This window comes from Schistocerca americana, chromosome 5, assembly GCF_021461395.2.
Source record: "Schistocerca americana isolate TAMUIC-IGC-003095 chromosome 5, iqSchAmer2.1, whole genome shotgun sequence".
NCBI classification, from domain to species: domain Eukaryota; kingdom Metazoa; phylum Arthropoda; class Insecta; order Orthoptera; family Acrididae; genus Schistocerca; species Schistocerca americana.
The window spans coordinates 124,967,928-124,993,666 of NC_060123.1; the positions used below are offsets into that span (position 1 = coordinate 124,967,928).

A 25,739-nucleotide genomic window follows, 5' to 3' on the forward strand; every position below is an offset into this window, starting at 1 on the left:
TCTCGCAGAATGGTAGCATTTGCTTACGCCTCTTCACATGGATAACGTGCATGCACACTGTAGCGAGGCTCGTAAACGAATGACATCGCCAAGCATGACATTATACTACAAAATGCATACAAACCAATGTTCTGCCTATGCATTCAGAAAACCTCTGAGACCAGTAGAATACTTGTCATAGGTTGTAGAACATCCCTTTCATTCAGTGTACTGCCATGTGTTAGATGCTGCTCGAGATAGCTCCGCTCCTTGCAGGAAGGTTTAAAAAATGAATGCCTTCTGTGAGGTTCGAACTCACGACCCCTGGTTTACGAGACCAGTGCTCTACCACTGAGCTAAGAAGGCGGCAGCTTAGCGTTTGTGAGCTATCCCCAAATTGTTACTTCATCGTACTGAATCTTGCAGCCCTCGACCAGATATCGGATTTGGCACACAGCTGCTGCTGGGGGTGTCCACATTGCCGTTTTCCAAATCTCTTGAATGTTTCGCCCTTACGATCGACGACGAGCGTCGGCCCACCAAAAGTTTGCGGTCTGCACAATCCTGACCTAGTGCACAGCTTGTGGGATAGCGTGGCTCGACTGCGAAATGCGCCTTTCGGCTCCTCTCTCTGGCTACAGTGCGCTGTTGTCCACAGTGGCACTGGCGTTGCCCATGGGGCTTCATGTAAGGCGACTGCACGTCGCTCGGCCAACAGCGGCCTACTGCAGACCGACACTTAAGACACACCAAATACAAATCGACATCGAGAGACAGGCCCTGTCATATGGCACTCGCGACGTATATGCTGAAATTGAATGTAAAGAAAACGTCTTTTGTAGCGGGCGTCCCTCTACTGCAGTGTCACACATGACGAATAAAAAGGAAAACAGCAGAACGTCTGTGTAGGGCCATGTTTTTACCTACAGTGTCACCTGGCTGAATGTGTATAAGGCTCTGTGGCATCACTCAAACGCAGCCAAATTGTCACACTAGCTGTGTATCTCTAACAAAGTTGACGTATGTCCTCACCTCGGTGCCGGTTAAAACGATTTCGCACCCGGGTGGGCTCGAACCACCAACCTTTCGGTTAACAGCCGAACGCGCTAGCCGAGTGCGCCACGGAGGCCTTGACTTTGGCTCCCTTGTGCTCTGTATATCAACGCAATTCGTATACCTTCTGCAGGAATCTCGCAGAATGGTAGCATTTGCTTACGCCTCTTCACATGGATAACGTGCATGCACACTGTAGCGAGGCTCGTAAACGAATGACATCGCCAAGCATGACATTATACTACAAAATGCATACAAACCAATGTTCTGCCTATGCATTCAGAAAACCTCTGAGGCCAGTAGAATACTTGTCATAGGTTGTAGAACATCCCTTTCATTCAGTGTACTGCCATGTGTTAGATGCTGCTCGAGATAGCTCCGCTCCTTGCAGGAAGGTTTAAAAAATGAATGCCTTCTGTGAGGTTCGAACTCACGACCCCTGGTTTACGAGACCAGTGCTCTACCACTGAGCTAAGAAGGCGGCAGCTTAGCGTTTGTGAGCTATCCCCAAATTGTTACTTCATCGTACTGAATCTTGCAGCCCTCGACCAGATATCGGATTTGGCACACAGCTGCTGCTGGGGGTGTCCACATTGCCGTTTTCCAAATCTCTTGAATGTTTCGCCCTTACGATCGACGACGAGCGTCGGCCCACCAAAAGTTTGCGGTCTGCACAATCCTGACCTAGTGCACAGCTTGTGGGATAGCGTGGCTCGACTGCGAAATGCGCCTTTCGGCTCCTCTCTCTGGCTACAGTGCGCTGTTGTCCACAGTGGCACTGGCGTTGCCCATGGGGCTTCATGTAAGGCGACTGCACGTCGCTCGGCCAACAGCGGCCTACTGCAGACCGACACTTAAGACACACCAAATACAAATCGACATCGAGAGACAGGCCCTGTCATATGGCACTCGCGACGTATATGCTGAAATTGAATGTAAAGAATACGTCTTTTGTGGCGGGCGTCCCTCTACTGCAGTGTCACACATGACGAATAAAAAGGAAAACAGCAGAACGTCTGTGTAGGGCCATGTTTTTACCTACAGTGTCACTTGGCTGAATGTGTATAAGGCTCTGTGGCATCACTCAAACGCAGCCAAATTGTCACACTAGCTGTGTATCTCTAACAAAGTTGACGTATGTCCTCACCTCGGTGCCGGTTAAAACGATTTCGCACCCGGGTGGGCTCGAACCACCAACCTTTCGGTTAACAGCCGAACGCGCTAGCCGAGTGCGCCACGGAGGCCTTGACTTTGGCTCCCTTGTGCTCTGTATATCAACGCAATTCGTATACCTTCTGCAGGAATCTCGCAGAATGGTAGCATTTGCTTACGCCTCTTCACATGGATAACGTGCATGCACACTGTAGCGAGGCTCGTAAACGAATGACATCGCCAAGCATGACATTATACTACAAAATGCATACAAACCAATGTTCTGCCTATGCATTCAGAAAACCTCTGAGGCCAGTAGAATACTTGTCATAGGTTGTAGAACATCCCTTTCATTCAGTGTACTGCCATGTGTTAGATGCTGCTCGAGATAGCTCCGCTCCTTGCAGGAAGGTTTAAAAAATGAATGCCTTCTGTGAGGTTCGAACTCACGACCCCTGGTTTACGAGACCAGTGCTCTACCACTGAGCTAAGAAGGCGGCAGCTTAGCGTTTGTGAGCTATCCCCAAATTGTTACTTCATCGTACTGAATCTTGCAGCCCTCGACCAGATATCGGATTTGGCACACAGCTGCTGCTGGGGGTGTCCACATTGCCGTTTTCCAAATCTCTTGAATGTTTCGCCCTTACGATCGACGACGAGCGTCGGCCCACCAAAAGTTTGCGGTCTGCACAATCCTGACCTAGTGCACAGCTTGTGGGATAGCGTGGCTCGACTGCGAAATGCGCCTTTCGGCTCCTCTCTCTGGCTACAGTGCGCTGTTGTCCACAGTGGCACTGGCGTTGCCCATGGGGCTTCATGTAAGGCGACTGCACGTCGCTCGGCCAACAGCGGCCTACTGCAGACCGACACTTAAGACACACCAAATACAAATCGACATCGAGAGACAGGCCCTGTCATATGGCACTCGCGACGTATATGCTGAAATTGAATGTAAAGAATACGTCTTTTGTGGCGGGCGTCCCTCTACTGCAGTGTCACACATGACGAATAAAAAGGAAAACAGCAGAACGTCTGTGTAGGGCCATGTTTTTACCTACAGTGTCACTTGGCTGAATGTGTATAAGGCTCTGTGGCATCACTCAAACGCAGCCAAATTGTCACACTAGCTGTGTATCTCTAACAAAGTTGACGTATGTCCTCACCTCGGTGCCGGTTAAAACGATTTCGCACCCGGGTGGGCTCGAACCACCAACCTTTCGGTTAACAGCCGAACGCGCTAGCCGAGTGCGCCACGGAGGCCTTGACTTTGGCTCCCTTGTGCTCTGTATATCAACGCAATTCGTATACCTTCTGCAGGAATCTCGCAGAATGGTAGCATTTGCTTACGCCTCTTCACATGGATAACGTGCATGCACACTGTAGCGAGGCTCGTAAACGAATGACATCGCCAAGCATGACATTATACTACAAAATGCATACAAACCAATGTTCTGCCTATGCATTCAGAAAACCTCTGAGGCCAGTAGAATACTTGTCATAGGTTGTAGAACATCCCTTTCATTCAGTGTACTGCCATGTGTTAGATGCTGCTCGAGATAGCTCCGCTCCTTGCAGGAAGGTTTAAAAAATGAATGCCTTCTGTGAGGTTCGAACTCACGACCCCTGGTTTACGAGACCAGTGCTCTACCACTGAGCTAAGAAGGCGGCAGCTTAGCGTTTGTGAGCTATCCCCAAATTGTTACTTCATCGTACTGAATCTTGCAGCCCTCGACCAGATATCGGATTTGGCACACAGCTGCTGCTGGGGGTGTCCACATTGCCGTTTTCCAAATCTCTTGAATGTTTCGCCCTTACGATCGACGACGAGCGTCGGCCCACCAAAAGTTTGCGGTCTGCACAATCCTGACCTAGTGCACAGCTTGTGGGATAGCGTGGCTCGACTGCGAAATGCGCCTTTCGGCTCCTCTCTCTGGCTACAGTGCGCTGTTGTCCACAGTGGCACTGGCGTTGCCCATGGGGCTTCATGTAAGGCGACTGCACGTCGCTCGGCCAACAGCGGCCTACTGCAGACCGACACTTAAGACACACCAAATACAAATCGACATCGAGAGACAGGCCCTGTCATATGGCACTCGCGACGTATATGCTGAAATTGAATGTAAAGAATACGTCTTTTGTGGCGGGCGTCCCTCTACTGCAGTGTCACACATGACGAATAAAAAGGAAAACAGCAGAACGTCTGTGTAGGGCCATGTTTTTACCTACAGTGTCACTTGGCTGAATGTGTATAAGGCTCTGTGGCATCACTCAAACGCAGCCAAATTGTCACACTAGCTGTGTATCTCTAACAAAGTTGACGTATGTCCTCACCTCGGTGCCGGTTAAAACGATTTCGCACCCGGGTGGGCTCGAACCACCAACCTTTCGGTTAACAGCCGAACGCGCTAGCCGAGTGCGCCACGGAGGCCTTGACTTTGGCTCCCTTGTGCTCTGTATATCAACGCAATTCGTATACCTTCTGCAGGAATCTCGCAGAATGGTAGCATTTGCTTACGCCTCTTCACATGGATAACGTGCATGCACACTGTAGCGAGGCTCGTAAACGAATGACATCGCCAAGCATGACATTATACTACAAAATGCATACAAACCAATGTTCTGCCTATGCATTCAGAAAACCTCTGAGGCCAGTAGAATACTTGTCATAGGTTGTAGAACATCCCTTTCATTCAGTGTACTGCCATGTGTTAGATGCTGCTCGAGATAGCTCCGCTCCTTGCAGGAAGGTTTAAAAAATGAATGCCTTCTGTGAGGTTCGAACTCACGACCCCTGGTTTACGAGACCAGTGCTCTACCACTGAGCTAAGAAGGCGGCAGCTTAGCGTTTGTGAGCTATCCCCAAATTGTTACTTCATCATACTGAATCTTGCAGCCCTCGACCAGATATCGGATTTGGCACACAGCTGCTGCTGGGGGTGTCCACATTGCCGTTTTCCAAATCTCTTGAATGTTTCGCCCTTACGATCGACGACGAGCGTCGGCCCACCAAAAGTTTGCGGTCTGCACAATCCTGACCTAGTGCACAGCTTGTGGGATAGCGTGGCTCGACTGCGAAATGCGCCTTTCGGCTCCTCTCTCTGGCTACAGTGCGCTGTTGTCCACAGTGGCACTGGCGTTGCCCATGGGGCTTCATGTAAGGCGACTGCACGTCGCTCGGCCAACAGCGGCCTACTGCAGACCGACACTTAAGACACACCAAATACAAATCGACATCGAGAGACAGGCCCTGTCATATGGCACTCGCGACGTATATGCTGAAATTGAATGTAAAGAATACGTCTTTTGTAGCGGGCGTCCCTCTACTGCAGTGTCACACATGACGAATAAAAAGGAAAACAGCAGAACGTCTGTGTAGGGCCATGTTTTTACCTACAGTGTCACTTGGCTGAATGTGTATAAGGCTCTGTGGCATCACTCAAACGCAGCCAAATTGTCACACTAGCTGTGTATCTCTAACAAAGTTGACGTATGTCCTCACCTCGGTGCCGGTTAAAACGATTTCGCACCCGGGTGGGCTCGAACCACCAACCTTTCGGTTAACAGCCGAACGCGCTAGCCGAGTGCGCCACGGAGGCCTTGACTTTGGCTCCCTTGTGCTCTGTATATCAACGCAATTCGTATACCTTCTGCAGGAATCTCGCAGAATGGTAGCATTTGCTTACGCCTCTTCACATGGATAACGTGCATGCACACTGTAGCGAGGCTCGTAAACGAATGACATCGCCAAGCATGACATTATACTACAAAATGCATACAAACCAATGTTCTGCCTATGCATTCAGAAAACCTCTGAGACCAGTAGAATACTTGTCATAGGTTGTAGAACATCCCTTTCATTCAGTGTACTGCCATGTGTTAGATGCTGCTCGAGATAGCTCCGCTCCTTGCAGGAAGGTTTAAAAAATGAATGCCTTCTGTGAGGTTCGAACTCACGACCCCTGGTTTACGAGACCAGTGCTCTACCACTGAGCTAAGAAGGCGGCAGCTTAGCGTTTGTGAGCTATCCCCAAATTGTTACTTCATCGTACTGAATCTTGCAGCCCTCGACCAGATATCGGATTTGGCACACAGCTGCTGCTGGGGGTGTCCACATTGCCGTTTTCCAAATCTCTTGAATGTTTCGCCCTTACGATCGACGACGAGCGTCGGCCCACCAAAAGTTTGCGGTCTGCACAATCCTGACCTAGTGCACAGCTTGTGGGATAGCGTGGCTCGACTGCGAAATGCGCCTTTCGGCTCCTCTCTCTGGCTACAGTGCGCTGTTGTCCACAGTGGCACTGGCGTTGCCCATGGGGCTTCATGTAAGGCGACTGCACGTCGCTCGGCCAACAGCGGCCTACTGCAGACCGACACTTAAGACACACCAAATACAAATCGACATCGAGAGACAGGCCCTGTCATATGGCACTCGCGACGTATATGCTGAAATTGAATGTAAAGAATACGTCTTTTGTAGCGGGCGTCCCTCTACTGCAGTGTCACACATGACGAATAAAAAGGAAAACAGCAGAACGTCTGTGTAGGGCCATGTTTTTACCTACAGTGTCACTTGGCTGAATGTGTATAAGGCTCTGTGGCATCACTCAAACGCAGCCAAATTGTCACACTAGCTGTGTATCTCTAACAAAGTTGACGTATGTCCTCACCTCGGTGCCGGTTAAAACGATTTCGCACCCGGGTGGGCTCGAACCACCAACCTTTCGGTTAACAGCCGAACGCGCTAGCCGAGTGCGCCACGGAGGCCTTGACTTTGGCTCCCTTGTGCTCTGTATATCAACGCAATTCGTATACCTTCTGCAGGAATCTCGCAGAATGGTAGCATTTGCTTACGCCTCTTCACATGGATAACGTGCATGCACACTGTAGCGAGGCTCGTAAACGAATGACATCGCCAAGCATGACATTATACTACAAAATGCATACAAACCAATGTTCTGCCTATGCATTCAGAAAACCTCTGAGGCCAGTAGAATACTTGTCATAGGTTGTAGAACATCCCTTTCATTCAGTGTACTGCCATGTGTTAGATGCTGCTCGAGATAGCTCCGCTCCTTGCAGGAAGGTTTAAAAAATGAATGCCTTCTGTGAGGTTCGAACTCACGACCCCTGGTTTACGAGACCAGTGCTCTACCACTGAGCTAAGAAGGCGGCAGCTTAGCGTTTGTGAGCTATCCCCAAATTGTTACTTCATCATACTGAATCTTGCAGCCCTCGACCAGATATCGGATTTGGCACACAGCTGCTGCTGGGGGTGTCCACATTGCCGTTTTCCAAATCTCTTGAATGTTTCGCCCTTACGATCGACGACGAGCGTCGGCCCACCAAAAGTTTGCGGTCTGCACAATCCTGACCTAGTGCACAGCTTGTGGGATAGCGTGGCTCGACTGCGAAATGCGCCTTTCGGCTCCTCTCTCTGGCTACAGTGCGCTGTTGTCCACAGTGGCACTGGCGTTGCCCATGGGGCTTCATGTAAGGCGACTGCACGTCGCTCGGCCAACAGCGGCCTACTGCAGACCGACACTTAAGACACACCAAATACAAATCGACATCGAGAGACAGGCCCTGTCATATGGCACTCGCGACGTATATGCTGAAATTGAATGTAAAGAATACGTCTTTTGTAGCGGGCGTCCCTCTACTGCAGTGTCACACATGACGAATAAAAAGGAAAACAGCAGAACGTCTGTGTAGGGCCATGTTTTTACCTACAGTGTCACTTGGCTGAATGTGTATAAGGCTCTGTGGCATCACTCAAACGCAGCCAAATTGTCACACTAGCTGTGTATCTCTAACAAAGTTGACGTATGTCCTCACCTCGGTGCCGGTTAAAACGATTTCGCACCCGGGTGGGCTCGAACCACCAACCTTTCGGTTAACAGCCGAACGCGCTAGCCGAGTGCGCCACGGAGGCCTTGACTTTGGCTCCCTTGTGCTCTGTATATCAACGCAATTCGTATACCTTCTGCAGGAATCTCGCAGAATGGTAGCATTTGCTTACGCCTCTTCACATGGATAACGTGCATGCACACTGTAGCGAGGCTCGTAAACGAATGACATCGCCAAGCATGACATTATACTACAAAATGCATACAAACCAATGTTCTGCCTATGCATTCAGAAAACCTCTGAGACCAGTAGAATACTTGTCATAGGTTGTAGAACATCCCTTTCATTCAGTGTACTGCCATGTGTTAGATGCTGCTCGAGATAGCTCCGCTCCTTGCAGGAAGGTTTAAAAAATGAATGCCTTCTGTGAGGTTCGAACTCACGCCCCCTGGTTTACGAGACCAGTGCTCTACCACTGAGCTAAGAAGGCGGCAGCTTAGCGTTTGTGAGCTATCCCCAAATTGTTACTTCATCATACTGAATCTTGCAGCCCTCGACCAGATATCGGATTTGGCACACAGCTGCTGCTGGGGGTGTCCACATTGCCGTTTTCCAAATCTCTTGAATGTTTCGCCCTTACGATCGACGACGAGCGTCGGCCCACCAAAAGTTTGCGGTCTGCACAATCCTGACCTAGTGCACAGCTTGTGGGATAGCGTGGCTCGACTGCGAAATGCGCCTTTCGGCTCCTCTCTCTGGCTACAGTGCGCTGTTGTCCACAGTGGCACTGGCGTTGCCCATGGGGCTTCATGTAAGGCGACTGCACGTCGCTCGGCCAACAGCGGCCTACTGCAGACCGACACTTAAGACACACCAAATACAAATCGACATCGAGAGACAGGCCCTGTCATATGGCACTCGCGACGTATATGCTGAAATTGAATGTAAAGAATACGTCTTTTGTAGCGGGCGTCCCTCTACTGCAGTGTCACACATGACGAATAAAAAGGAAAACAGCAGAACGTCTGTGTAGGGCCATGTTTTTACCTACAGTGTCACTTGGCTGAATATGTATAAGGCTCTGTGGCATCACTCAAACGCAGCCAAATTGTCACACTAGCTGTGTATCTCTAACAAAGTTGACGTATGTCCTCACCTCGGTGCCGGTTAAAACGATTTCGCACCCGGGTGGGCTCGAACCACCAACCTTTCGGTTAACAGCCGAACGCGCTAGCCGAGTGCGCCACGGAGGCCTTGACTTTGGCTCCCTTGTGCTCTGTATATCAACGCAATTCGTATACCTTCTGCAGGAATCTCGCAGAATGGTAGCATTTGCTTACGCCTCTTCACATGGATAACGTGCATGCACACTGTAGCGAGGCTCGTAAACGAATGACATCGCCAAGCATGACATTATACTACAAAATGCATACAAACCAATGTTCAGCCTATGCATTCAGAAAACCTCTGAGACCAGTACAATACTTGTCATAGGTTGTAGAACATCCCTTTCATTCAGTGTACTGCCATGTGTTAGATGCTGCTCGAGATAGCTCCGCTCCTTGCAGGAAGGTTTAAAAAATGAATGCCTTCTGTGAGGTTCGAACTCACGACCCCTGGTTTACGAGACCAGTGCTCTACCACTGAGCTAAGAAGGCGGCAGCTTAGCGTTTGTGAGCTATCCCCAAATTGTTACTTCATCATACTGAATCTTGCAGCCCTCGACCAGATATCGGATTTGGCACACAGCTGCTGCTGGGGGTGTCCACATTGCCGTTTTCCAAATCTCTTGAATGTTTCGCCCTTACGATCGACGACGAGCGTCGGCCCACCAAAAGTTTGCGGTCTGCACAATCCTGACCTAGTGCACAGCTTGTGGGATAGCGTGGCTCGACTGCGAAATGCGCCTTTCGGCTCCTCTCTCTGGCTACAGTGCGCTGTTGTCCACAGTGGCACTGGCGTTGCCCATGGGGCTTCATGTAAGGCGACTGCACGTCGCTCGGCCAACAGCGGCCTACTGCAGACCGACACTTAAGACACACCAAATACAAATCGACATCGAGAGACAGGCCCTGTCATATGGCACTCGCGACGTATATGCTGAAATTGAATGTAAAGAATACGTCTTTTGTAGCGGGCGTCCCTCTACTGCAGTGTCACACATGACGAATAAAAAGGAAAACAGCAGAACGTCTGTGTAGGGCCATGTTTTTACCTACAGTGTCACTTGGCTGAATGTGTATAAGGCTCTGTGGCATCACTCAAACGCAGCCAAATTGTCACACTAGCTGTGTATCTCTAACAAAGTTGACGTATGTCCTCACCTCGGTGCCGGTTAAAACGATTTCGCACCCGGGTGGGCTCGAACCACCAACCTTTCGGTTAACAGCCGAACGCGCTAGCCGAGTGCGCCACGGAGGCCTTGACTTTGGCTCCCTTGTGCTCTGTATATCAACGCAATTCGTATACCTTCTGCAGGAATCTCGCAGAATGGTAGCATTTGCTTACGCCTCTTCACATGGATAACGTGCATGCACACTGTAGCGAGGCTCGTAAACGAATGACATCGCCAAGCATGACATTATACTACAAAATGCATACAAACCAATGTTCTGCCTATGCATTCAGAAAACCTCTGAGACCAGTAGAATACTTGTCATAGGTTGTAGAACATCCCTTTCATTCAGTGTACTGCCATGTGTTAGATGCTGCTCGAGATAGCTCCGCTCCTTGCAGGAAGGTTTAAAAAATGAATGCCTTCTGTGAGGTTCGAACTCACGACCCCTGGTTTACGAGACCAGTGCTCTACCACTGAGCTAAGAAGGCGGCAGCTTAGCGTTTGTGAGCTATCCCCAAATTGTTACTTCATCGTACTGAATCTTGCAGCCCTCGACCAGATATCGGATTTGGCACACAGCTGCTGCTGGGGGTGTCCACATTGCCGTTTTCCAAATCTCTTGAATGTTTCGCCCTTACGATCGACGACGAGCGTCGGCCCACCAAAAGTTTGCGGTCTGCACAATCCTGACCTAGTGCACAGCTTGTGGGATAGCGTGGCTCGACTGCGAAATGCGCCTTTCGGCTCCTCTCTCTGGCTACAGTGCGCTGTTGTCCACAGTGGCACTGGCGTTGCCCATGGGGCTTCATGTAAGGCGACTGCACGTCGCTCGGCCAACAGCGGCCTACTGCAGACCGACACTTAAGACACACCAAATACAAATCGACATCGAGAGACAGGCCCTGTCATATGGCACTCGCGACGTATATGCTGAAATTGAATGTAAAGAATACGTCTTTTGTAGCGGGCGTCCCTCTACTGCAGTGTCACACATGACGAATAAAAAGGAAAACAGCAGAACGTCTGTGTAGGGCCATGTTTTTACCTACAGTGTCACTTGGCTGAATGTGTATAAGGCTCTGTGGCATCACTCAAACGCAGCCAAATTGTCACACTAGCTGTGTATCTCTAACAAAGTTGACGTATGTCCTCACCTCGGTGCCGGTTAAAACGATTTCGCACCCGGGTGGGCTCGAACCACCAACCTTTCGGTTAACAGCCGAACGCGCTAGCCGAGTGCGCCACGGAGGCCTTGACTTTGGCTCCCTTGTGCTCTGTATATCAACGCAATTCGTATACCTTCTGCAGGAATCTCGCAGAATGGTAGCATTTGCTTACGCCTCTTCACATGGATAACGTGCATGCACACTGTAGCGAGGCTCGTAAACGAATGACATCGCCAAGCATGACATTATACTACAAAATGCATACAAACCAATGTTCTGCCTATGCATTCAGAAAACCTCTGAGGCCAGTAGAATACTTGTCATAGGTTGTAGAACATCCCTTTCATTCAGTGTACTGCCATGTGTTAGATGCTGCTCGAGATAGCTCCGCTCCTTGCAGGAAGGTTTAAAAAATGAATGCCTTCTGTGAGGTTCGAACTCACGCCCCCTGGTTTACGAGACCAGTGCTCTACCACTGAGCTAAGAAGGCGGCAGCTTAGCGTTTGTGAGCTATCCCCAAATTGTTACTTCATCATACTGAATCTTGCAGCCCTCGACCAGATATCGGATTTGGCACACAGCTGCTGCTGGGGGTGTCCACATTGCCGTTTTCCAAATCTCTTGAATGTTTCGCCCTTACGATCGACGACGAGCGTCGGCCCACCAAAAGTTTGCGGTCTGCACAATCCTGACCTAGTGCACAGCTTGTGGGATAGCGTGGCTCGACTGCGAAATGCGCCTTTCGGCTCCTCTCTCTGGCTACAGTGCGCTGTTGTCCACAGTGGCACTGGCGTTGCCCATGGGGCTTCATGTAAGGCGACTGCACGTCGCTCGGCCAACAGCGGCCTACTGCAGACCGACACTTAAGACACACCAAATACAAATCGACATCGAGAGACAGGCCCTGTCATATGGCACTCGCGACGTATATGCTGAAATTGAATGTAAAGAATACGTCTTTTGTAGCGGGCGTCCCTCTACTGCAGTGTCACACATGACGAATAAAAAGGAAAACAGCAGAACGTCTGTGTAGGGCCATGTTTTTACCTACAGTGTCACTTGGCTGAATATGTATAAGGCTCTGTGGCATCACTCAAACGCAGCCAAATTGTCACACTAGCTGTGTATCTCTAACAAAGTTGACGTATGTCCTCACCTCGGTGCCGGTTAAAACGATTTCGCACCCGGGTGGGCTCGAACCACCAACCTTTCGGTTAACAGCCGAACGCGCTAGCCGAGTGCGCCACGGAGGCCTTGACTTTGGCTCCCTTGTGCTCTGTATATCAACGCAATTCGTATACCTTCTGCAGGAATCTCGCAGAATGGTAGCATTTGCTTACGCCTCTTCACATGGATAACGTGCATGCACACTGTAGCGAGGCTCGTAAACGAATGACATCGCCAAGCATGACATTATACTACAAAATGCATACAAACCAATGTTCAGCCTATGCATTCAGAAAACCTCTGAGACCAGTACAATACTTGTCATAGGTTGTAGAACATCCCTTTCATTCAGTGTACTGCCATGTGTTAGATGCTGCTCGAGATAGCTCCGCTCCTTGCAGGAAGGTTTAAAAAATGAATGCCTTCTGTGAGGTTCGAACTCACGACCCCTGGTTTACGAGACCAGTGCTCTACCACTGAGCTAAGAAGGCGGCAGCTTAGCGTTTGTGAGCTATCCCCAAATTGTTACTTCATCATACTGAATCTTGCAGCCCTCGACCAGATATCGGATTTGGCACACAGCTGCTGCTGGGGGTGTCCACATTGCCGTTTTCCAAATCTCTTGAATGTTTCGCCCTTACGATCGACGACGAGCGTCGGCCCACCAAAAGTTTGCGGTCTGCACAATCCTGACCTAGTGCACAGCTTGTGGGATAGCGTGGCTCGACTGCGAAATGCGCCTTTCGGCTCCTCTCTCTGGCTACAGTGCGCTGTTGTCCACAGTGGCACTGGCGTTGCCCATGGGGCTTCATGTAAGGCGACTGCACGTCGCTCGGCCAACAGCGGCCTACTGCAGACCGACACTTAAGACACACCAAATACAAATCGACATCGAGAGACAGGCCCTGTCATATGGCACTCGCGACGTATATGCTGAAATTGAATGTAAAGAATACGTCTTTTGTAGCGGGCGTCCCTCTACTGCAGTGTCACACATGACGAATAAAAAGGAAAACAGCAGAACGTCTGTGTAGGGCCATGTTTTTACCTACAGTGTCACTTGGCTGAATGTGTATAAGGCTCTGTGGCATCACTCAAACGCAGCCAAATTGTCACACTAGCTGTGTATCTCTAACAAAGTTGACGTATGTCCTCACCTCGGTGCCGGTTAAAACGATTTCGCACCCGGGTGGGCTCGAACCACCAACCTTTCGGTTAACAGCCGAACGCGCTAGCCGAGTGCGCCACGGAGGCCTTGACTTTGGCTCCCTTGTGCTCTGTATATCAACGCAATTCGTATACCTTCTGCAGGAATCTCGCAGAATGGTAGCATTTGCTTACGCCTCTTCACATGGATAACGTGCATGCACACTGTAGCGAGGCTCGTAAACGAATGACATCGCCAAGCATGACATTATACTACAAAATGCATACAAACCAATGTTCAGCCTATGCATTCAGAAAACCTCTGAGACCAGTAGAATACTTGTCATAGGTTGTAGAACATCCCTTTCATTCAGTGTACTGCCATGTGTTAGATGCTGCTCGAGATAGCTCCGCTCCTTGCAGGAAGGTTTAAAAAATGAATGCCTTCTGTGAGGTTCGAACTCACGACCCCTGGTTTACGAGACCAGTGCTCTACCACTGAGCTAAGAAGGCGGCAGCTTAGCGTTTGTGAGCTATCCCCAAATTGTTACTTCATCATACTGAATCTTGCAGCCCTCGACCAGATATCGGATTTGGCACACAGCTGCTGCTGGGGGTGTCCACATTGCCGTTTTCCAAATCTCTTGAATGTTTCGCCCTTACGATCGACGACGAGCGTCGGCCCACCAAAAGTTTGCGGTCTGCACAATCCTGACCTAGTGCACAGCTTGTGGGATAGCGTGGCTCGACTGCGAAATGCGCCTTTCGGCTCCTCTCTCTGGCTACAGTGCGCTGTTGTCCACAGTGGCACTGGCGTTGCCCATGGGGCTTCATGTAAGGCGACTGCACGTCGCTCGGCCAACAGCGGCCTACTGCAGACCGACACTTAAGACACACCAAATACAAATCGACATCGAGAGACAGGCCCTGTCATATGGCACTCGCGACGTATATGCTGAAATTGAATGTAAAGAATACGTCTTTTGTAGCGGGCGTCCCTCTACTGCAGTGTCACACATGACGAATAAAAAGGAAAACAGCAGAACGTCTGTGTAGGGCCATGTTTTTACCTACAGTGTCACTTGGCTGAATGTGTATAAGGCTCTGTGGCATCACTCAAACGCAGCCAAATTGTCACACTAGCTGTGTATCTCTAACAAAGTTGACGTATGTCCTCACCTCGGTGCCGGTTAAAACGATTTCGCACCCGGGTGGGCTCGAACCACCAACCTTTCGGTTAACAGCCGAACGCGCTAGCCGAGTGCGCCACGGAGGCCTTGACTTTGGCTCCCTTGTGCTCTGTATATCAACGCAATTCGTATACCTTCTGCAGGAATCTCGCAGAATGGTAGCATTTGCTTACGCCTCTTCACATGGATAACGTGCATGCACACTGTAGCGAGGCTCGTAAACGAATGACATCGCCAAGCATGACATTATACTACAAAATGCATACAAACCAATGTTCTGCCTATGCATTCAGAAAACCTCTGAGGCCAGTAGAATACTTGTCATAGGTTGTAGAACATCCCTTTCATTCAGTGTACTGCCATGTGTTAGATGCTGCTCGAGATAGCTCCGCTCCTTGCAGGAAGGTTTAAAAAATGAATGCCTTCTGTGAGGTTCGAACTCACGACCCCTGGTTTACGAGACCAGTGCTCTACCACTGAGCTAAGAAGGCGGCAGCTTAGCGTTTGTGAGCTATCCCCAAATTGTTACTTCATCATACTGAATCTTGCAGCCCTCGACCAGATATCGGATTTGGCACACAGCAGCTGCTGGGGGTGTCCACATTGCCGTTTTCCAAATCTCTTGAATGTTTCGCCCTTACGATCGACGACGAGCGTCGGCCCACCAAAAGTTTGCGGTCTGCACAATCCTGACCTAGTGCACAGCTTGTGGGATAGCGTGGCTCGACTGCGAAATGCGCCTTTCGGCTCCTCTCTCTGGCTACAGTGCGCTGTTGTCCACAGTGGCACTGGCGTTGCCCATGGGGCTTCATGTAAGGCGACTGCACGTCGCTCGGCCAACAGCGGCCTACTGCAGACCGACACTTAAGACACACCAAATACAAATCGACATCGAGAGACAGGCCCTGTCATATGGCACTCGCGACGTATATGCTGAAATTGAATGTAAAGAATACGTCTTTTGTAGCGGGCGTCCCTCTACTGCAGTGTCACACATGACGAATAAAAAGGAAAACAGCAGAACGTCTGTGTAGGGCCATGTTTTTACCTACAGTGTCACTTGGCTGAATGTGTATAAGGCTCTGTGGCATCACTCAAACGCAGCCAAATTGTCACACTAGCTGTGTATCTCTAACAAAGTTGACGTATGTCCTCACCTCGGTGCCGGTTAAAACGATTTCGCACCCGGGTGGGCTCGAACCACCAACCTTTCGGTTAACAGCCGAACGCGCTAGCCGAGTGCGCCACGGAGGCCTTGACTTTGGCTCCCTTGTGCTCTGTATATCAACGCAATTCGTATACCTTCTGCAGGAATCTCGCAGAATGGTAGCATTTGCTTACGCCTCTTCACATGGATAACGTGCATGCACACTGTAGCGAGGCTCGTAAACGAATGACATCGCCAAGCATGACATTATACTACAAAATGCATACAAACCAATGTTCAGCCTATGCATTCAGAAAACCTCTGAGACCAGTAGAATACTTGTCATAGGTTGTAGAACATCCCTTTCATTCAGTGTACTGCCATGTGTTAGATGCTGCTCGAGATAGCTCCGCTCCTTGCAGGAAGGTTTAAAAAATGAATGCCTTCTGTGAGGTTCGAACTCACGACCCCTGGTTTACGAGACCAGTGCTCTACCACTGAGCTAAGAAGGCGGCAGCTTAGCGTTTGTGAGCTATCCCCAAATTGTTACTTCATCATACTGAATCTTGCAGCCCTCGACCAGATATCGGATTTGGCACACAGCTGCTGCTGGGGGTGTCCACATTGCCGTTTTCCAAATCTCTTGAATGTTTCGCCCTTACGATCGACGACGAGCGTCGGCCCACCAAAAGTTTGCGGTCTGCACAATCCTGACCTAGTGCACAGCTTGTGGGATAGCGTGGCTCGACTGCGAAATGCGCCTTTCGGCTCCTCTCTCTGGCTACAGTGCGCTGTTGTCCACAGTGGCACTGGCGTTGCCCATGGGGCTTCATGTAAGGCGACTGCACGTCGCTCGGCCAACAGCGGCCTACTGCAGACCGACACTTAAGACACACCAAATACAAATCGACATCGAGAGACAGGCCCTGTCATATGGCACTCGCGACGTATATGCTGAAATTGAATGTAAAGAATACGTCTTTTGTAGCGGGCGTCCCTCTACTGCAGTGTCACACATGACGAATAAAAAGGAAAACAGCAGAACGTCTGTGTAGGGCCATGTTTTTACCTACAGTGTCACTTGGCTGAATGTGTATAAGGCTCTGTGGCATCACTCAAACGCAGCCAAATTGTCACACTAGCTGTGTATCTCTAACAAAGTTGACGTATGTCCTCACCTCGGTGCCGGTTAAAACGATTTCGCACCCGGGTGGGCTCGAACCACCAACCTTTCGGTTAACAGCCGAACGCGCTAGCCGAGTGCGCCACGGAGGCCTTGACTTTGGCTCCCTTGTGCTCTGTATATCAACGCAATTCGTATACCTTCTGCAGGAATCTCGCAGAATGGTAGCATTTGCTTACGCCTCTTCACATGGATAACGTGCATGCACACTGTAGCGAGGCTCGTAAACGAATGACATCGCCAAGCATGACATTATACTACAAAATGCATACAAACCAATGTTCTGCCTATGCATTCAGAAAACCTCTGAGACCAGTAGAATACTTGTCATAGGTTGTAGAACATCCCTTTCATTCAGTGTACTGCCATGTGTTAGATGCTGCTCGAGATAGCTCCGCTCCTTGCAGGAAGGTTTAAAAAATGAATGCCTTCTGTGAGGTTCGAACTCACGACCCCTGGTTTACGAGACCAGTGCTCTACCACTGAGCTAAGAAGGCGGCAGCTTAGCGTTTGTGAGCTATCCCCAAATTGTTACTTCATCATACTGAATCTTGCAGCCCTCGACCAGATATCGGATTTGGCACACAGCTGCTGCTGGGGGTGTCCACATTGCCGTTTTCCAAATCTCTTGAATGTTTCGCCCTTACGATCGACGACGAGCGTCGGCCCACCAAAAGTTTGCGGTCTGCACAATCCTGACCTAGTGCACAGCTTGTGGGATAGCGTGGCTCGACTGCGAAATGCGCCTTTCGGCTCCTCTCTCTGGCTACAGTGCGCTGTTGTCCACAGTGGCACTGGCGTTGCCCATGGGGCTTCATGTAAGGCGACTGCACGTCGCTCGGCCAACAGCGGCCTACTGCAGACCGACACTTAAGACACACCAAATACAAATCGACATCGAGAGACAGGCCCTGTCATATGGCACTCGCGACGTATATGCTGAAATTGAATGTAAAGAATACGTCTTTTGTAGCGGGCGTCCCTCTACTGCAGTGTCACACATGACGAATAAAAAGGAAAACAGCAGAACGTCTGTGTAGGGCCATGTTTTTACCTACAGTGTCACTTGGCTGAATGTGTATAAGGCTCTGTGGCATCACTCAAACGCAGCCAAATTGTCACACTAGCTGTGTATCTCTAACAAAGTTGACGTATGTCCTCACCTCGGTGCCGGTTAAAACGATTTCGCACCCGGGTGGGCTCGAACCACCAACCTTTCGGTTAACAGCCGAACGCGCTAGCCGAGTGCGCCACGGAGGCCTTGACTTTGGCTCCCTTGTGCTCTGTATATCAACGCAATTCGTATACCTTCTGCAGGAATCTCGCAGAATGGTAGCATTTGCTTACGCCTCTTCACATGGATAACGTGCATGCACACTGTAGCGAGGCTCGTAAACGAATGACATCGCCAAGCATGACATTATACTACAAAATGCATACAAACCAATGTTCAGCCTATGCATTCAGAAAACCTCTGAGACCAGTAGAATACTTGTCATAGGTTGTAGAACATCCCTTTCATTCAGTGTACTGCCATGTGTTAGATGCTGCTCGAGATAGCTCCGCTCCTTGCAGGAAGGTTTAAAAAATGAATGCCTTCTGTGAGGTTCGAACTCACGACCCCTGGTTTACGAGACCAGTGCTCTACCACTGAGCTAAGAAGGCGGCAGCTTAGCGTTTGTGAGCTATCCCCAAATTGTTACTTCATCATACTGAATCTTGCAGCCCTCGACCAGATATCGGATTTGGCACACAGCTGCTGCTGGGGGTGTCCACATTGCCGTTTTCCAAATCTCTTGAATGTTTCGCCCTTACGATCGACGACGAGCGTCGGCCCACCAAAAGTTTGCGGTCTGCACAATCCTGACCTAGTGCACAGCTTGTGGGATAGCGTGGCTCGACTGCGAAATGCGCCTTTCGGCTCCTCTCTCTGGCTACAGTGCGCTGTTGTCCACAGTGGCACTGGCGTTGCCCATGGGGCTTCATGTAAGGCGACTGCACGTCGCTCGGCCAACAGCGGCCTACTGCAGACCGACACTTAAGACACACCAAATACAAATCGACATCGAGAGACAGGCCCTGTCATATGGCACTCGCGACGTATATGCTGAAATTGAATGTAAAGAATACGTCTTTTGTAGCGGGCGTCCCTCTACTGCAGTGTCACACATGACGAATAAAAAGGAAAACAGCAGAACGTCTGTGTAGGGCCATGTTTTTACCTACAGTGTCACTTGGCTGAATGTGTATAAGGCTCTGTGGCATCACTCAAACGCAGCCAAATTGTCACACTAGCTGTGTATCTCTAACAAAGTTGACGTATGTCCTCACCTCGGTGCCGGTTAAAACGATTTCGCACCCGGGTGGGCTCGAACCACCAACCTTTCGGTTAACAGCCGAACGCGCTAGCCGAGTGCGCCACGGAGGCCTTGACTTTGGCTCCCTTGTGCTCTGTATATCAACGCAATTCGTATACCTTCTGCAGGAATCTCGCAGAATGGTAGCATTTGCTTACGCCTCTTCACATGGATAACGTGCATGCACACTGTAGCGAGGCTCGTAAACGAATGACATCGCCAAGCATGACATTATACTACAAAATGCATACAAACCAATGTTCTGCCTATGCATTCAGAAAACCTCTGAGACCAGTAGAATACTTGTCATAGGTTGTAGAACATCCCTTTCATTCAGTGTACTGCCATGTGTTAGATGCTGCTCGAGATAGCTCCGCTCCTTGCAGGAAGGTTTAAAAAATGAATGCCTTCTGTGAGGTTCGAACTCACGACCCCTGGTTTACGAGACCAGTGCTCTACCACTGAGCTAAGAAGGCGGCAGCTTAGCGTTTGTGAGCTATCCCCAAATTGTTACTTCATCATACTGAATCTTGCAGCCCTCGACCAGATATCGGATTTGGCACACAGCTGCTGCTGGGGGTGTCCACATTGCCGTTTTCCAAATCTCTTGAATGTTTCGCCCTTACGATCGACGACGAGCGTCGGCCCACCAAAAGTTTGCGGTCTGCACAATCCTGACCTAGTGCACAGCTTGTGGGATAGCGTGGCTCGACTGCGAAATGCGCCTTTCGGCTCCTCTCTCTGGCTACAGTGCGCTGTTGTCCACAGTGGCACTGGCGTTGCCCATGGGGCTTCATGTAAGGCGACTGCACGTCGCTCGGCCAACAGCGGCCTACTGCAGACCGACACTTAAGACACACCAAATACAAATCGACATCGAGAGACAGGCCCTGTCATATGGCACTCGCGACGTATATGCTGAAATTGAATGTAAAGAATACGTCTTTTGTAGCGGGCGTCCCTCTACTGCAGTGTCACACATGACGAATAAAAAGGAAAACAGCAGAACGTCTGTGTAGGGCCATGTTTTTACCTACAGTGTCACTTGGCTGAATGTGTATAAGGCTCTGTGGCATCACTCAAACGCAGCCAAATTGTCACACTAGCTGTGTATCTCTAACAAAGTTGACGTATGTCCTCACCTCGGTGCCGGTTAAAACGATTTCGCACCCGGGTGGGCTCGAACCACCAACCTTTCGGTTAACAGCCGAACGCGCTAGCCGAGTGCGCCACGGAGGCCTTGACTTTGGCTCCCTTGTGCTCTGTATATCAACGCAATTCGTATACCTTCTGCAGGAATCTCGCAGAATGGTAGCATTTGCTTACGCCTCTTCACATGGATAACGTGCATGCACACTGTAGCGAGGCTCGTAAACGAATGACATCGCCAAGCATGACATTATACTACAAAATGCATACAAACCAATGTTCTGCCTATGCATTCAGAAAACCTCTGAGACCAGTAGAATACTTGTCATAGGTTGTAGAACATCCCTTTCATTCAGTGTACTGCCATGTGTTAGATGCTGCTCGAGATAGCTCCGCTCCTTGCAGGAAGGTTTAAAAAATGAATGCCTTCTGTGAGGTTCGAACTCACGACCCCTGGTTTACGAGACCAGTGCTCTACCACTGAGCTAAGAAGGCGGCAGCTTAGCGTTTGTGAGCTATCCCCAAATTGTTACTTCATCATACTGAATCTTGCAGCCCTCGACCAGATATCGGATTTGGCACACAGCTGCTGCTGGGGGTGTCCACATTGCCGTTTTCCAAATCTCTTGAATGTTTCGCCCTTACGATCGACGACGAGCGTCGGCCCACCAAAAGTTTGCGGTCTGCACAATCCTGACCTAGTGCACAGCTTGTGGGATAGCGTGGCTCGACTGCGAAATGCGCCTTTCGGCTCCTCTCTCTGGCTACAGTGCGCTGTTGTCCACAGTGGCACTGGCGTTGCCCATGGGGCTTCATGTAAGGCGACTGCACGTCGCTCGGCCAACAGCGGCCTACTGCAGACCGACACTTAAGACACACCAAATACAAATCGACATCGAGAGACAGGCCCTGTCATATGGCACTCGCGACGTATATGCTGAAATTGAATGTAAAGAATACGTCTTTTGTAGCGGGCGTCCCTCTACTGCAGTGTCACACATGACGAATAAAAAGGAAAACAGCAGAACGTCTGTGTAGGGCCATGTTTTTACCTACAGTGTCACTTGGCTGAATATGTATAAGGCTCTGTGGCATCACTCAAACGCAGCCAAATTGTCACACTAGCTGTGTATCTCTAACAAAGTTGACGTATGTCCTCACCTCGGTGCCGGTTAAAACGATTTCGCACCCGGGTGGGCTCGAACCACCAACCTTTCGGTTAACAGCCGAACGCGCTAGCCGAGTGCGCCACGGAGGCCTTGACTTTGGCTCCCTTGTGCTCTGTATATCAACGCAATTCGTATACCTTCTGCAGGAATCTCGCAGAATGGTAGCATTTGCTTACGCCTCTTCACATGGATAACGTGCATGCACACTGTAGCGAGGCTCGTAAACGAATGACATCGCCAAGCATGACATTATACTACAAAATGCATACAAACCAATGTTCAGCCTATGCATTCAGAAAACCTCTGAGACCAGTAGAATACTTGTCATAGGTTGTAGAACATCCCTTTCATTCAGTGTACTGCCATGTGTTAGATGCTGCTCGAGATAGCTCCGCTCCTTGCAGGAAGGTTTAAAAAATGAATGCCTTCTGTGAGGTTCGAACTCACGACCCCTGGTTTACGAGACCAGTGCTCTACCACTGAGCTAAGAAGGCGGCAGCTTAGCGTTTGTGAGCTATCCCCAAATTGTTACTTCATCATACTGAATCTTGCAGCCCTCGACCAGATATCGGATTTGGCACACAGCTGCTGCTGGGGGTGTCCACATTGCCGTTTTCCAAATCTCTTGAATGTTTCGCCCTTACGATCGACGACGAGCGTCGGCCCACCAAAAGTTTGCGGTCTGCACAATCCTGACCTAGTGCACAGCTTGTGGGATAGCGTGGCTCGACTGCGAAATGCGCCTTTCGGCTCCTCTCTCTGGCTACAGTGCGCTGTTGTCCACAGTGGCACTGGCGTTGCCCATGGGGCTTCATGTAAGGCGACTGCACGTCGCTCGGCCAACAGCGGCCTACTGCAGACCGACACTTAAGACACACCAAATACAAATCGACATCGAGAGACAGGCCCTGTCATATGGCACTCGCGACGTATATGCTGAAATTGAATGTAAAGAATACGTCTTTTGTAGCGGGCGTCCCTCTACTGCAGTGTCACACATGACGAATAAAAAGGAAAACAGCAGAACGTCTGTGTAGGGCCATGTTTTTACCTACAGTGTCACTTGGCTGAATGTGTATAAGGCTCTGTGGCATCACTCAAACGCAGCCAAATTGTCACACTAGCTGTGTATCTCTAACAAAGTTGACGTATGTCCTCACCTCGGTGCCGGTTAAAACGATTTCGCACCCGGGTGGGCTCGAACCACCAACCTTTCGGTTAACAGCCGAACGCGCTAGCCGAGTGCGCCACGGAGGCCTTGACTTTGGCTCCCTTGTGCTCTGTATATCAACGCAATTCGTATACCTTCTGCAGGAATCTCGCAGAATGGTAGCATTTGCTTACGCCTCTTCACATGGATAACGTGCATGCACACTGTAGCGAGGCTCGTAAACGAATGACATCGCCAAGCATGACATTATACTACAAAATGCATACAAACCAATGTTCTGCCTATGCATTCAGAAAACCTCTGAGACCAGTAGAATACTTGTCATAGGTTGTAGAACATCCCTTTCATTCAGTGTACTGCCATGTGTTAGATGCTGCTCGAGATAGCTCCGCTCCTTGCAGGAAGGTTTAAAAAATGAATGCCTTCTGTGAGGTTCGAACTCACGACCCCTGGTTTACGAGACCAGTGCTCTACCACTGAGCTAAGAAGGCGGCAGCTTAGCGTTTGTGAGCTATCCCCAAATTGTTACTTCATCATACTGAATCTTGCAGCCCTCGACCAGATATCGGATTTGGCACACAGCTGCTGCTGGGGGTGTCCACATTGCCGTTTTCCAAATCTCTTGAATGTTTCGCCCTTACGATCGACGACGAGCGTCGGCCCACCAAAAGTTTGCGGTCTGCACAATCCTGACCTAGTGCACAGCTTGTGGGATAGCGTGGCTCGACTGCGAAATGCGCCTTTCGGCTCCTCTCTCTGGCTACAGTGCGCTGTTGTCCACAGTGGCACTGGCGTTGCCCATGGGGCTTCATGTAAGGCGACTGCACGTCGCTCGGCCAACAGCGGCCTACTGCAGACCGACACTTAAGACACACCAAATACAAATCGACATCGAGAGACAGGCCCTGTCATATGGCACTCGCGACGTATATGCTGAAATTGAATGTAAAGAATACGTCTTTTGTAGCGGGCGTCCCTCTACTGCAGTGTCACACATGACGAATAAAAAGGAAAACAGCAGAACGTCTGTGTAGGGCCATGTTTTTACCTACAGTGTCACTTGGCTGAATATGTATAAGGCTCTGTGGCATCACTCAAACGCAGCCAAATTGTCACACTAGCTGTGTATCTCTAACAAAGTTGACGTATGTCCTCACCTCGGTGCCGGTTAAAACGATTTCGCACCCGGGTGGGCTCGAACCACCAACCTTTCGGTTAACAGCCGAACGCGCTAGCCGAGTGCGCCACGGAGGCCTTGACTTTGGCTCCCTTGTGCTCTGTATATCAACGCAATTCGTATACCTTCTGCAGGAATCTCGCAGAATGGTAGCATTTGCTTACGCCTCTTCACATGGATAACGTGCATGCACACTGTAGCGAGGCTCGTAAACGAATGACATCGCCAAGCATGACATTATACTACAAAATGCATACAAACCAATGTTCAGCCTATGCATTCAGAAAACCTCTGAGACCAGTAGAATACTTGTCATAGGTTGTAGAACATCCCTTTCATTCAGTGTACTGCCATGTGTTAGATGCTGCTCGAGATAGCTCCGCTCCTTGCAGGAAGGTTTAAAAAATGAATGCCTTCTGTGAGGTTCGAACTCACGACCCCTGGTTTACGAGACCAGTGCTCTACCACTGAGCTAAGAAGGCGGCGGCTTAGCGTTTGTGAGCTATCCCCAAATTGTTACTTCATCATACTGAATCTTGCAGCCCTCGACCAGATATCGGATTTGGCACACAGCTGCTGCTGGGGGTGTCCACATTGCCGTTTTCCAAATCTCTTGAATGTTTCGCCCTTACGATCGACGACGAGCGTCGGCCCACCAAAAGTTTGCGGTCTGCACAATCCTGACCTAGTGCACAGCTTGTGGGATAGCGTGGCTCGACTGCGAAATGCGCCTTTCGGCTCCTCTCTCTGGCTACAGTGCGCTGTTGTCCACAGTGGCACTGGCGTTGCCCATGGGGCTTCATGTAAGGCGACTGCACGTCGCTCGGCCAACAGCGGCCTACTGCAGACCGACACTTAAGACACACCAAATACAAATCGACATCGAGAGACAGGCCCTGTCATATGGCACTCGCGACGTATATGCTGAAATTGAATGTAAAGAATACGTCTTTTGTAGCGGGCGTCCCTCTACTGCAGTGTCACACATGACGAATAAAAAGGAAAACAGCAGAACGTCTGTGTAGGGCCATGTTTTTACCTACAGTGTCACTTGGCTGAATGTGTATAAGGCTCTGTGGCATCACTCAAACGCAGCCAAATTGTCACACTAGCTGTGTATCTCTAACAAAGTTGACGTATGTCCTCACCTCGGTGCCGGTTAAAACGATTTCGCACCCGGGTGGGCTCGAACCACCAACCTTTCGGTTAACAGCCGAACGCGCTAGCCGAGTGCGCCACGGAGGCCTTGACTTTGGCTCCCTTGTGCTCTGTATATCAACGCAATTCGTATACCTTCTGCAGGAATCTCGCAGAATGGTAGCATTTGCTTACGCCTCTTCACATGGAT

At 50.0% G+C, this 25,739-nt stretch overlaps 44 non-coding genes across 44 annotated transcripts; all 44 read right to left on the reverse strand.

Moving 5' to 3' along the window:
- Positions 1 to 273: 273 nt before the first annotated feature.
- Positions 274 to 345, reverse strand: Trnat-cgu. Its single transcript has one exon. It is a non-coding gene; the product is annotated as a tRNA-Thr (tRNA).
- A 689-nt stretch (positions 346 to 1,034) lies between these two features.
- On the reverse strand, positions 1,035 to 1,108 carry Trnan-guu. Its single transcript has one exon. It is a non-coding gene; the product is annotated as a tRNA-Asn (tRNA).
- A 333-nt stretch (positions 1,109 to 1,441) lies between these two features.
- On the reverse strand, positions 1,442 to 1,513 carry Trnat-cgu. Its single transcript has one exon. It is a non-coding gene; the product is annotated as a tRNA-Thr (tRNA).
- A 689-nt stretch (positions 1,514 to 2,202) lies between these two features.
- Positions 2,203 to 2,276, reverse strand: Trnan-guu. The gene has a single exon. It is a non-coding gene; the product is annotated as a tRNA-Asn (tRNA).
- Positions 2,277 to 2,609: 333 nt separating this feature from the next.
- Trnat-cgu lies at positions 2,610 to 2,681 on the reverse strand. Its single transcript has one exon. It is a non-coding gene; the product is annotated as a tRNA-Thr (tRNA).
- Positions 2,682 to 3,370: 689 nt separating this feature from the next.
- Trnan-guu lies at positions 3,371 to 3,444 on the reverse strand. Its single transcript has one exon. It is a non-coding gene; the product is annotated as a tRNA-Asn (tRNA).
- A 333-nt stretch (positions 3,445 to 3,777) lies between these two features.
- Positions 3,778 to 3,849, reverse strand: Trnat-cgu. Its single transcript has one exon. It is a non-coding gene; the product is annotated as a tRNA-Thr (tRNA).
- A 689-nt stretch (positions 3,850 to 4,538) lies between these two features.
- On the reverse strand, positions 4,539 to 4,612 carry Trnan-guu. The gene has a single exon. It is a non-coding gene; the product is annotated as a tRNA-Asn (tRNA).
- Positions 4,613 to 4,945: 333 nt separating this feature from the next.
- Trnat-cgu lies at positions 4,946 to 5,017 on the reverse strand. Its single transcript has one exon. It is a non-coding gene; the product is annotated as a tRNA-Thr (tRNA).
- A 689-nt stretch (positions 5,018 to 5,706) lies between these two features.
- On the reverse strand, positions 5,707 to 5,780 carry Trnan-guu. The gene has a single exon. It is a non-coding gene; the product is annotated as a tRNA-Asn (tRNA).
- Positions 5,781 to 6,113: 333 nt separating this feature from the next.
- On the reverse strand, positions 6,114 to 6,185 carry Trnat-cgu. The gene has a single exon. It is a non-coding gene; the product is annotated as a tRNA-Thr (tRNA).
- Positions 6,186 to 6,874: 689 nt separating this feature from the next.
- Positions 6,875 to 6,948, reverse strand: Trnan-guu. The gene has a single exon. It is a non-coding gene; the product is annotated as a tRNA-Asn (tRNA).
- A 333-nt stretch (positions 6,949 to 7,281) lies between these two features.
- On the reverse strand, positions 7,282 to 7,353 carry Trnat-cgu. Its single transcript has one exon. It is a non-coding gene; the product is annotated as a tRNA-Thr (tRNA).
- A 689-nt stretch (positions 7,354 to 8,042) lies between these two features.
- Positions 8,043 to 8,116, reverse strand: Trnan-guu. The gene has a single exon. It is a non-coding gene; the product is annotated as a tRNA-Asn (tRNA).
- A 333-nt stretch (positions 8,117 to 8,449) lies between these two features.
- Trnat-cgu lies at positions 8,450 to 8,521 on the reverse strand. Its single transcript has one exon. It is a non-coding gene; the product is annotated as a tRNA-Thr (tRNA).
- A 689-nt stretch (positions 8,522 to 9,210) lies between these two features.
- Trnan-guu lies at positions 9,211 to 9,284 on the reverse strand. Its single transcript has one exon. It is a non-coding gene; the product is annotated as a tRNA-Asn (tRNA).
- A 333-nt stretch (positions 9,285 to 9,617) lies between these two features.
- Trnat-cgu lies at positions 9,618 to 9,689 on the reverse strand. The gene has a single exon. It is a non-coding gene; the product is annotated as a tRNA-Thr (tRNA).
- A 689-nt stretch (positions 9,690 to 10,378) lies between these two features.
- On the reverse strand, positions 10,379 to 10,452 carry Trnan-guu. Its single transcript has one exon. It is a non-coding gene; the product is annotated as a tRNA-Asn (tRNA).
- A 333-nt stretch (positions 10,453 to 10,785) lies between these two features.
- On the reverse strand, positions 10,786 to 10,857 carry Trnat-cgu. The gene has a single exon. It is a non-coding gene; the product is annotated as a tRNA-Thr (tRNA).
- Positions 10,858 to 11,546: 689 nt separating this feature from the next.
- On the reverse strand, positions 11,547 to 11,620 carry Trnan-guu. Its single transcript has one exon. It is a non-coding gene; the product is annotated as a tRNA-Asn (tRNA).
- Positions 11,621 to 11,953: 333 nt separating this feature from the next.
- Trnat-cgu lies at positions 11,954 to 12,025 on the reverse strand. The gene has a single exon. It is a non-coding gene; the product is annotated as a tRNA-Thr (tRNA).
- Positions 12,026 to 12,714: 689 nt separating this feature from the next.
- On the reverse strand, positions 12,715 to 12,788 carry Trnan-guu. The gene has a single exon. It is a non-coding gene; the product is annotated as a tRNA-Asn (tRNA).
- Positions 12,789 to 13,121: 333 nt separating this feature from the next.
- Trnat-cgu lies at positions 13,122 to 13,193 on the reverse strand. Its single transcript has one exon. It is a non-coding gene; the product is annotated as a tRNA-Thr (tRNA).
- A 689-nt stretch (positions 13,194 to 13,882) lies between these two features.
- On the reverse strand, positions 13,883 to 13,956 carry Trnan-guu. The gene has a single exon. It is a non-coding gene; the product is annotated as a tRNA-Asn (tRNA).
- A 333-nt stretch (positions 13,957 to 14,289) lies between these two features.
- On the reverse strand, positions 14,290 to 14,361 carry Trnat-cgu. The gene has a single exon. It is a non-coding gene; the product is annotated as a tRNA-Thr (tRNA).
- A 689-nt stretch (positions 14,362 to 15,050) lies between these two features.
- Trnan-guu lies at positions 15,051 to 15,124 on the reverse strand. Its single transcript has one exon. It is a non-coding gene; the product is annotated as a tRNA-Asn (tRNA).
- A 333-nt stretch (positions 15,125 to 15,457) lies between these two features.
- Trnat-cgu lies at positions 15,458 to 15,529 on the reverse strand. Its single transcript has one exon. It is a non-coding gene; the product is annotated as a tRNA-Thr (tRNA).
- A 689-nt stretch (positions 15,530 to 16,218) lies between these two features.
- Trnan-guu lies at positions 16,219 to 16,292 on the reverse strand. The gene has a single exon. It is a non-coding gene; the product is annotated as a tRNA-Asn (tRNA).
- Positions 16,293 to 16,625: 333 nt separating this feature from the next.
- On the reverse strand, positions 16,626 to 16,697 carry Trnat-cgu. Its single transcript has one exon. It is a non-coding gene; the product is annotated as a tRNA-Thr (tRNA).
- Positions 16,698 to 17,386: 689 nt separating this feature from the next.
- Trnan-guu lies at positions 17,387 to 17,460 on the reverse strand. Its single transcript has one exon. It is a non-coding gene; the product is annotated as a tRNA-Asn (tRNA).
- Positions 17,461 to 17,793: 333 nt separating this feature from the next.
- Positions 17,794 to 17,865, reverse strand: Trnat-cgu. Its single transcript has one exon. It is a non-coding gene; the product is annotated as a tRNA-Thr (tRNA).
- A 689-nt stretch (positions 17,866 to 18,554) lies between these two features.
- Positions 18,555 to 18,628, reverse strand: Trnan-guu. Its single transcript has one exon. It is a non-coding gene; the product is annotated as a tRNA-Asn (tRNA).
- Positions 18,629 to 18,961: 333 nt separating this feature from the next.
- Positions 18,962 to 19,033, reverse strand: Trnat-cgu. Its single transcript has one exon. It is a non-coding gene; the product is annotated as a tRNA-Thr (tRNA).
- Positions 19,034 to 19,722: 689 nt separating this feature from the next.
- Trnan-guu lies at positions 19,723 to 19,796 on the reverse strand. The gene has a single exon. It is a non-coding gene; the product is annotated as a tRNA-Asn (tRNA).
- A 333-nt stretch (positions 19,797 to 20,129) lies between these two features.
- Positions 20,130 to 20,201, reverse strand: Trnat-cgu. Its single transcript has one exon. It is a non-coding gene; the product is annotated as a tRNA-Thr (tRNA).
- A 689-nt stretch (positions 20,202 to 20,890) lies between these two features.
- Positions 20,891 to 20,964, reverse strand: Trnan-guu. The gene has a single exon. It is a non-coding gene; the product is annotated as a tRNA-Asn (tRNA).
- A 333-nt stretch (positions 20,965 to 21,297) lies between these two features.
- Trnat-cgu lies at positions 21,298 to 21,369 on the reverse strand. The gene has a single exon. It is a non-coding gene; the product is annotated as a tRNA-Thr (tRNA).
- A 689-nt stretch (positions 21,370 to 22,058) lies between these two features.
- Trnan-guu lies at positions 22,059 to 22,132 on the reverse strand. The gene has a single exon. It is a non-coding gene; the product is annotated as a tRNA-Asn (tRNA).
- Positions 22,133 to 22,465: 333 nt separating this feature from the next.
- Positions 22,466 to 22,537, reverse strand: Trnat-cgu. The gene has a single exon. It is a non-coding gene; the product is annotated as a tRNA-Thr (tRNA).
- A 689-nt stretch (positions 22,538 to 23,226) lies between these two features.
- Trnan-guu lies at positions 23,227 to 23,300 on the reverse strand. Its single transcript has one exon. It is a non-coding gene; the product is annotated as a tRNA-Asn (tRNA).
- Positions 23,301 to 23,633: 333 nt separating this feature from the next.
- Trnat-cgu lies at positions 23,634 to 23,705 on the reverse strand. The gene has a single exon. It is a non-coding gene; the product is annotated as a tRNA-Thr (tRNA).
- Positions 23,706 to 24,394: 689 nt separating this feature from the next.
- Trnan-guu lies at positions 24,395 to 24,468 on the reverse strand. The gene has a single exon. It is a non-coding gene; the product is annotated as a tRNA-Asn (tRNA).
- A 333-nt stretch (positions 24,469 to 24,801) lies between these two features.
- Positions 24,802 to 24,873, reverse strand: Trnat-cgu. The gene has a single exon. It is a non-coding gene; the product is annotated as a tRNA-Thr (tRNA).
- A 689-nt stretch (positions 24,874 to 25,562) lies between these two features.
- On the reverse strand, positions 25,563 to 25,636 carry Trnan-guu. The gene has a single exon. It is a non-coding gene; the product is annotated as a tRNA-Asn (tRNA).
- Positions 25,637 to 25,739: the final 103 nt, after the last annotated feature.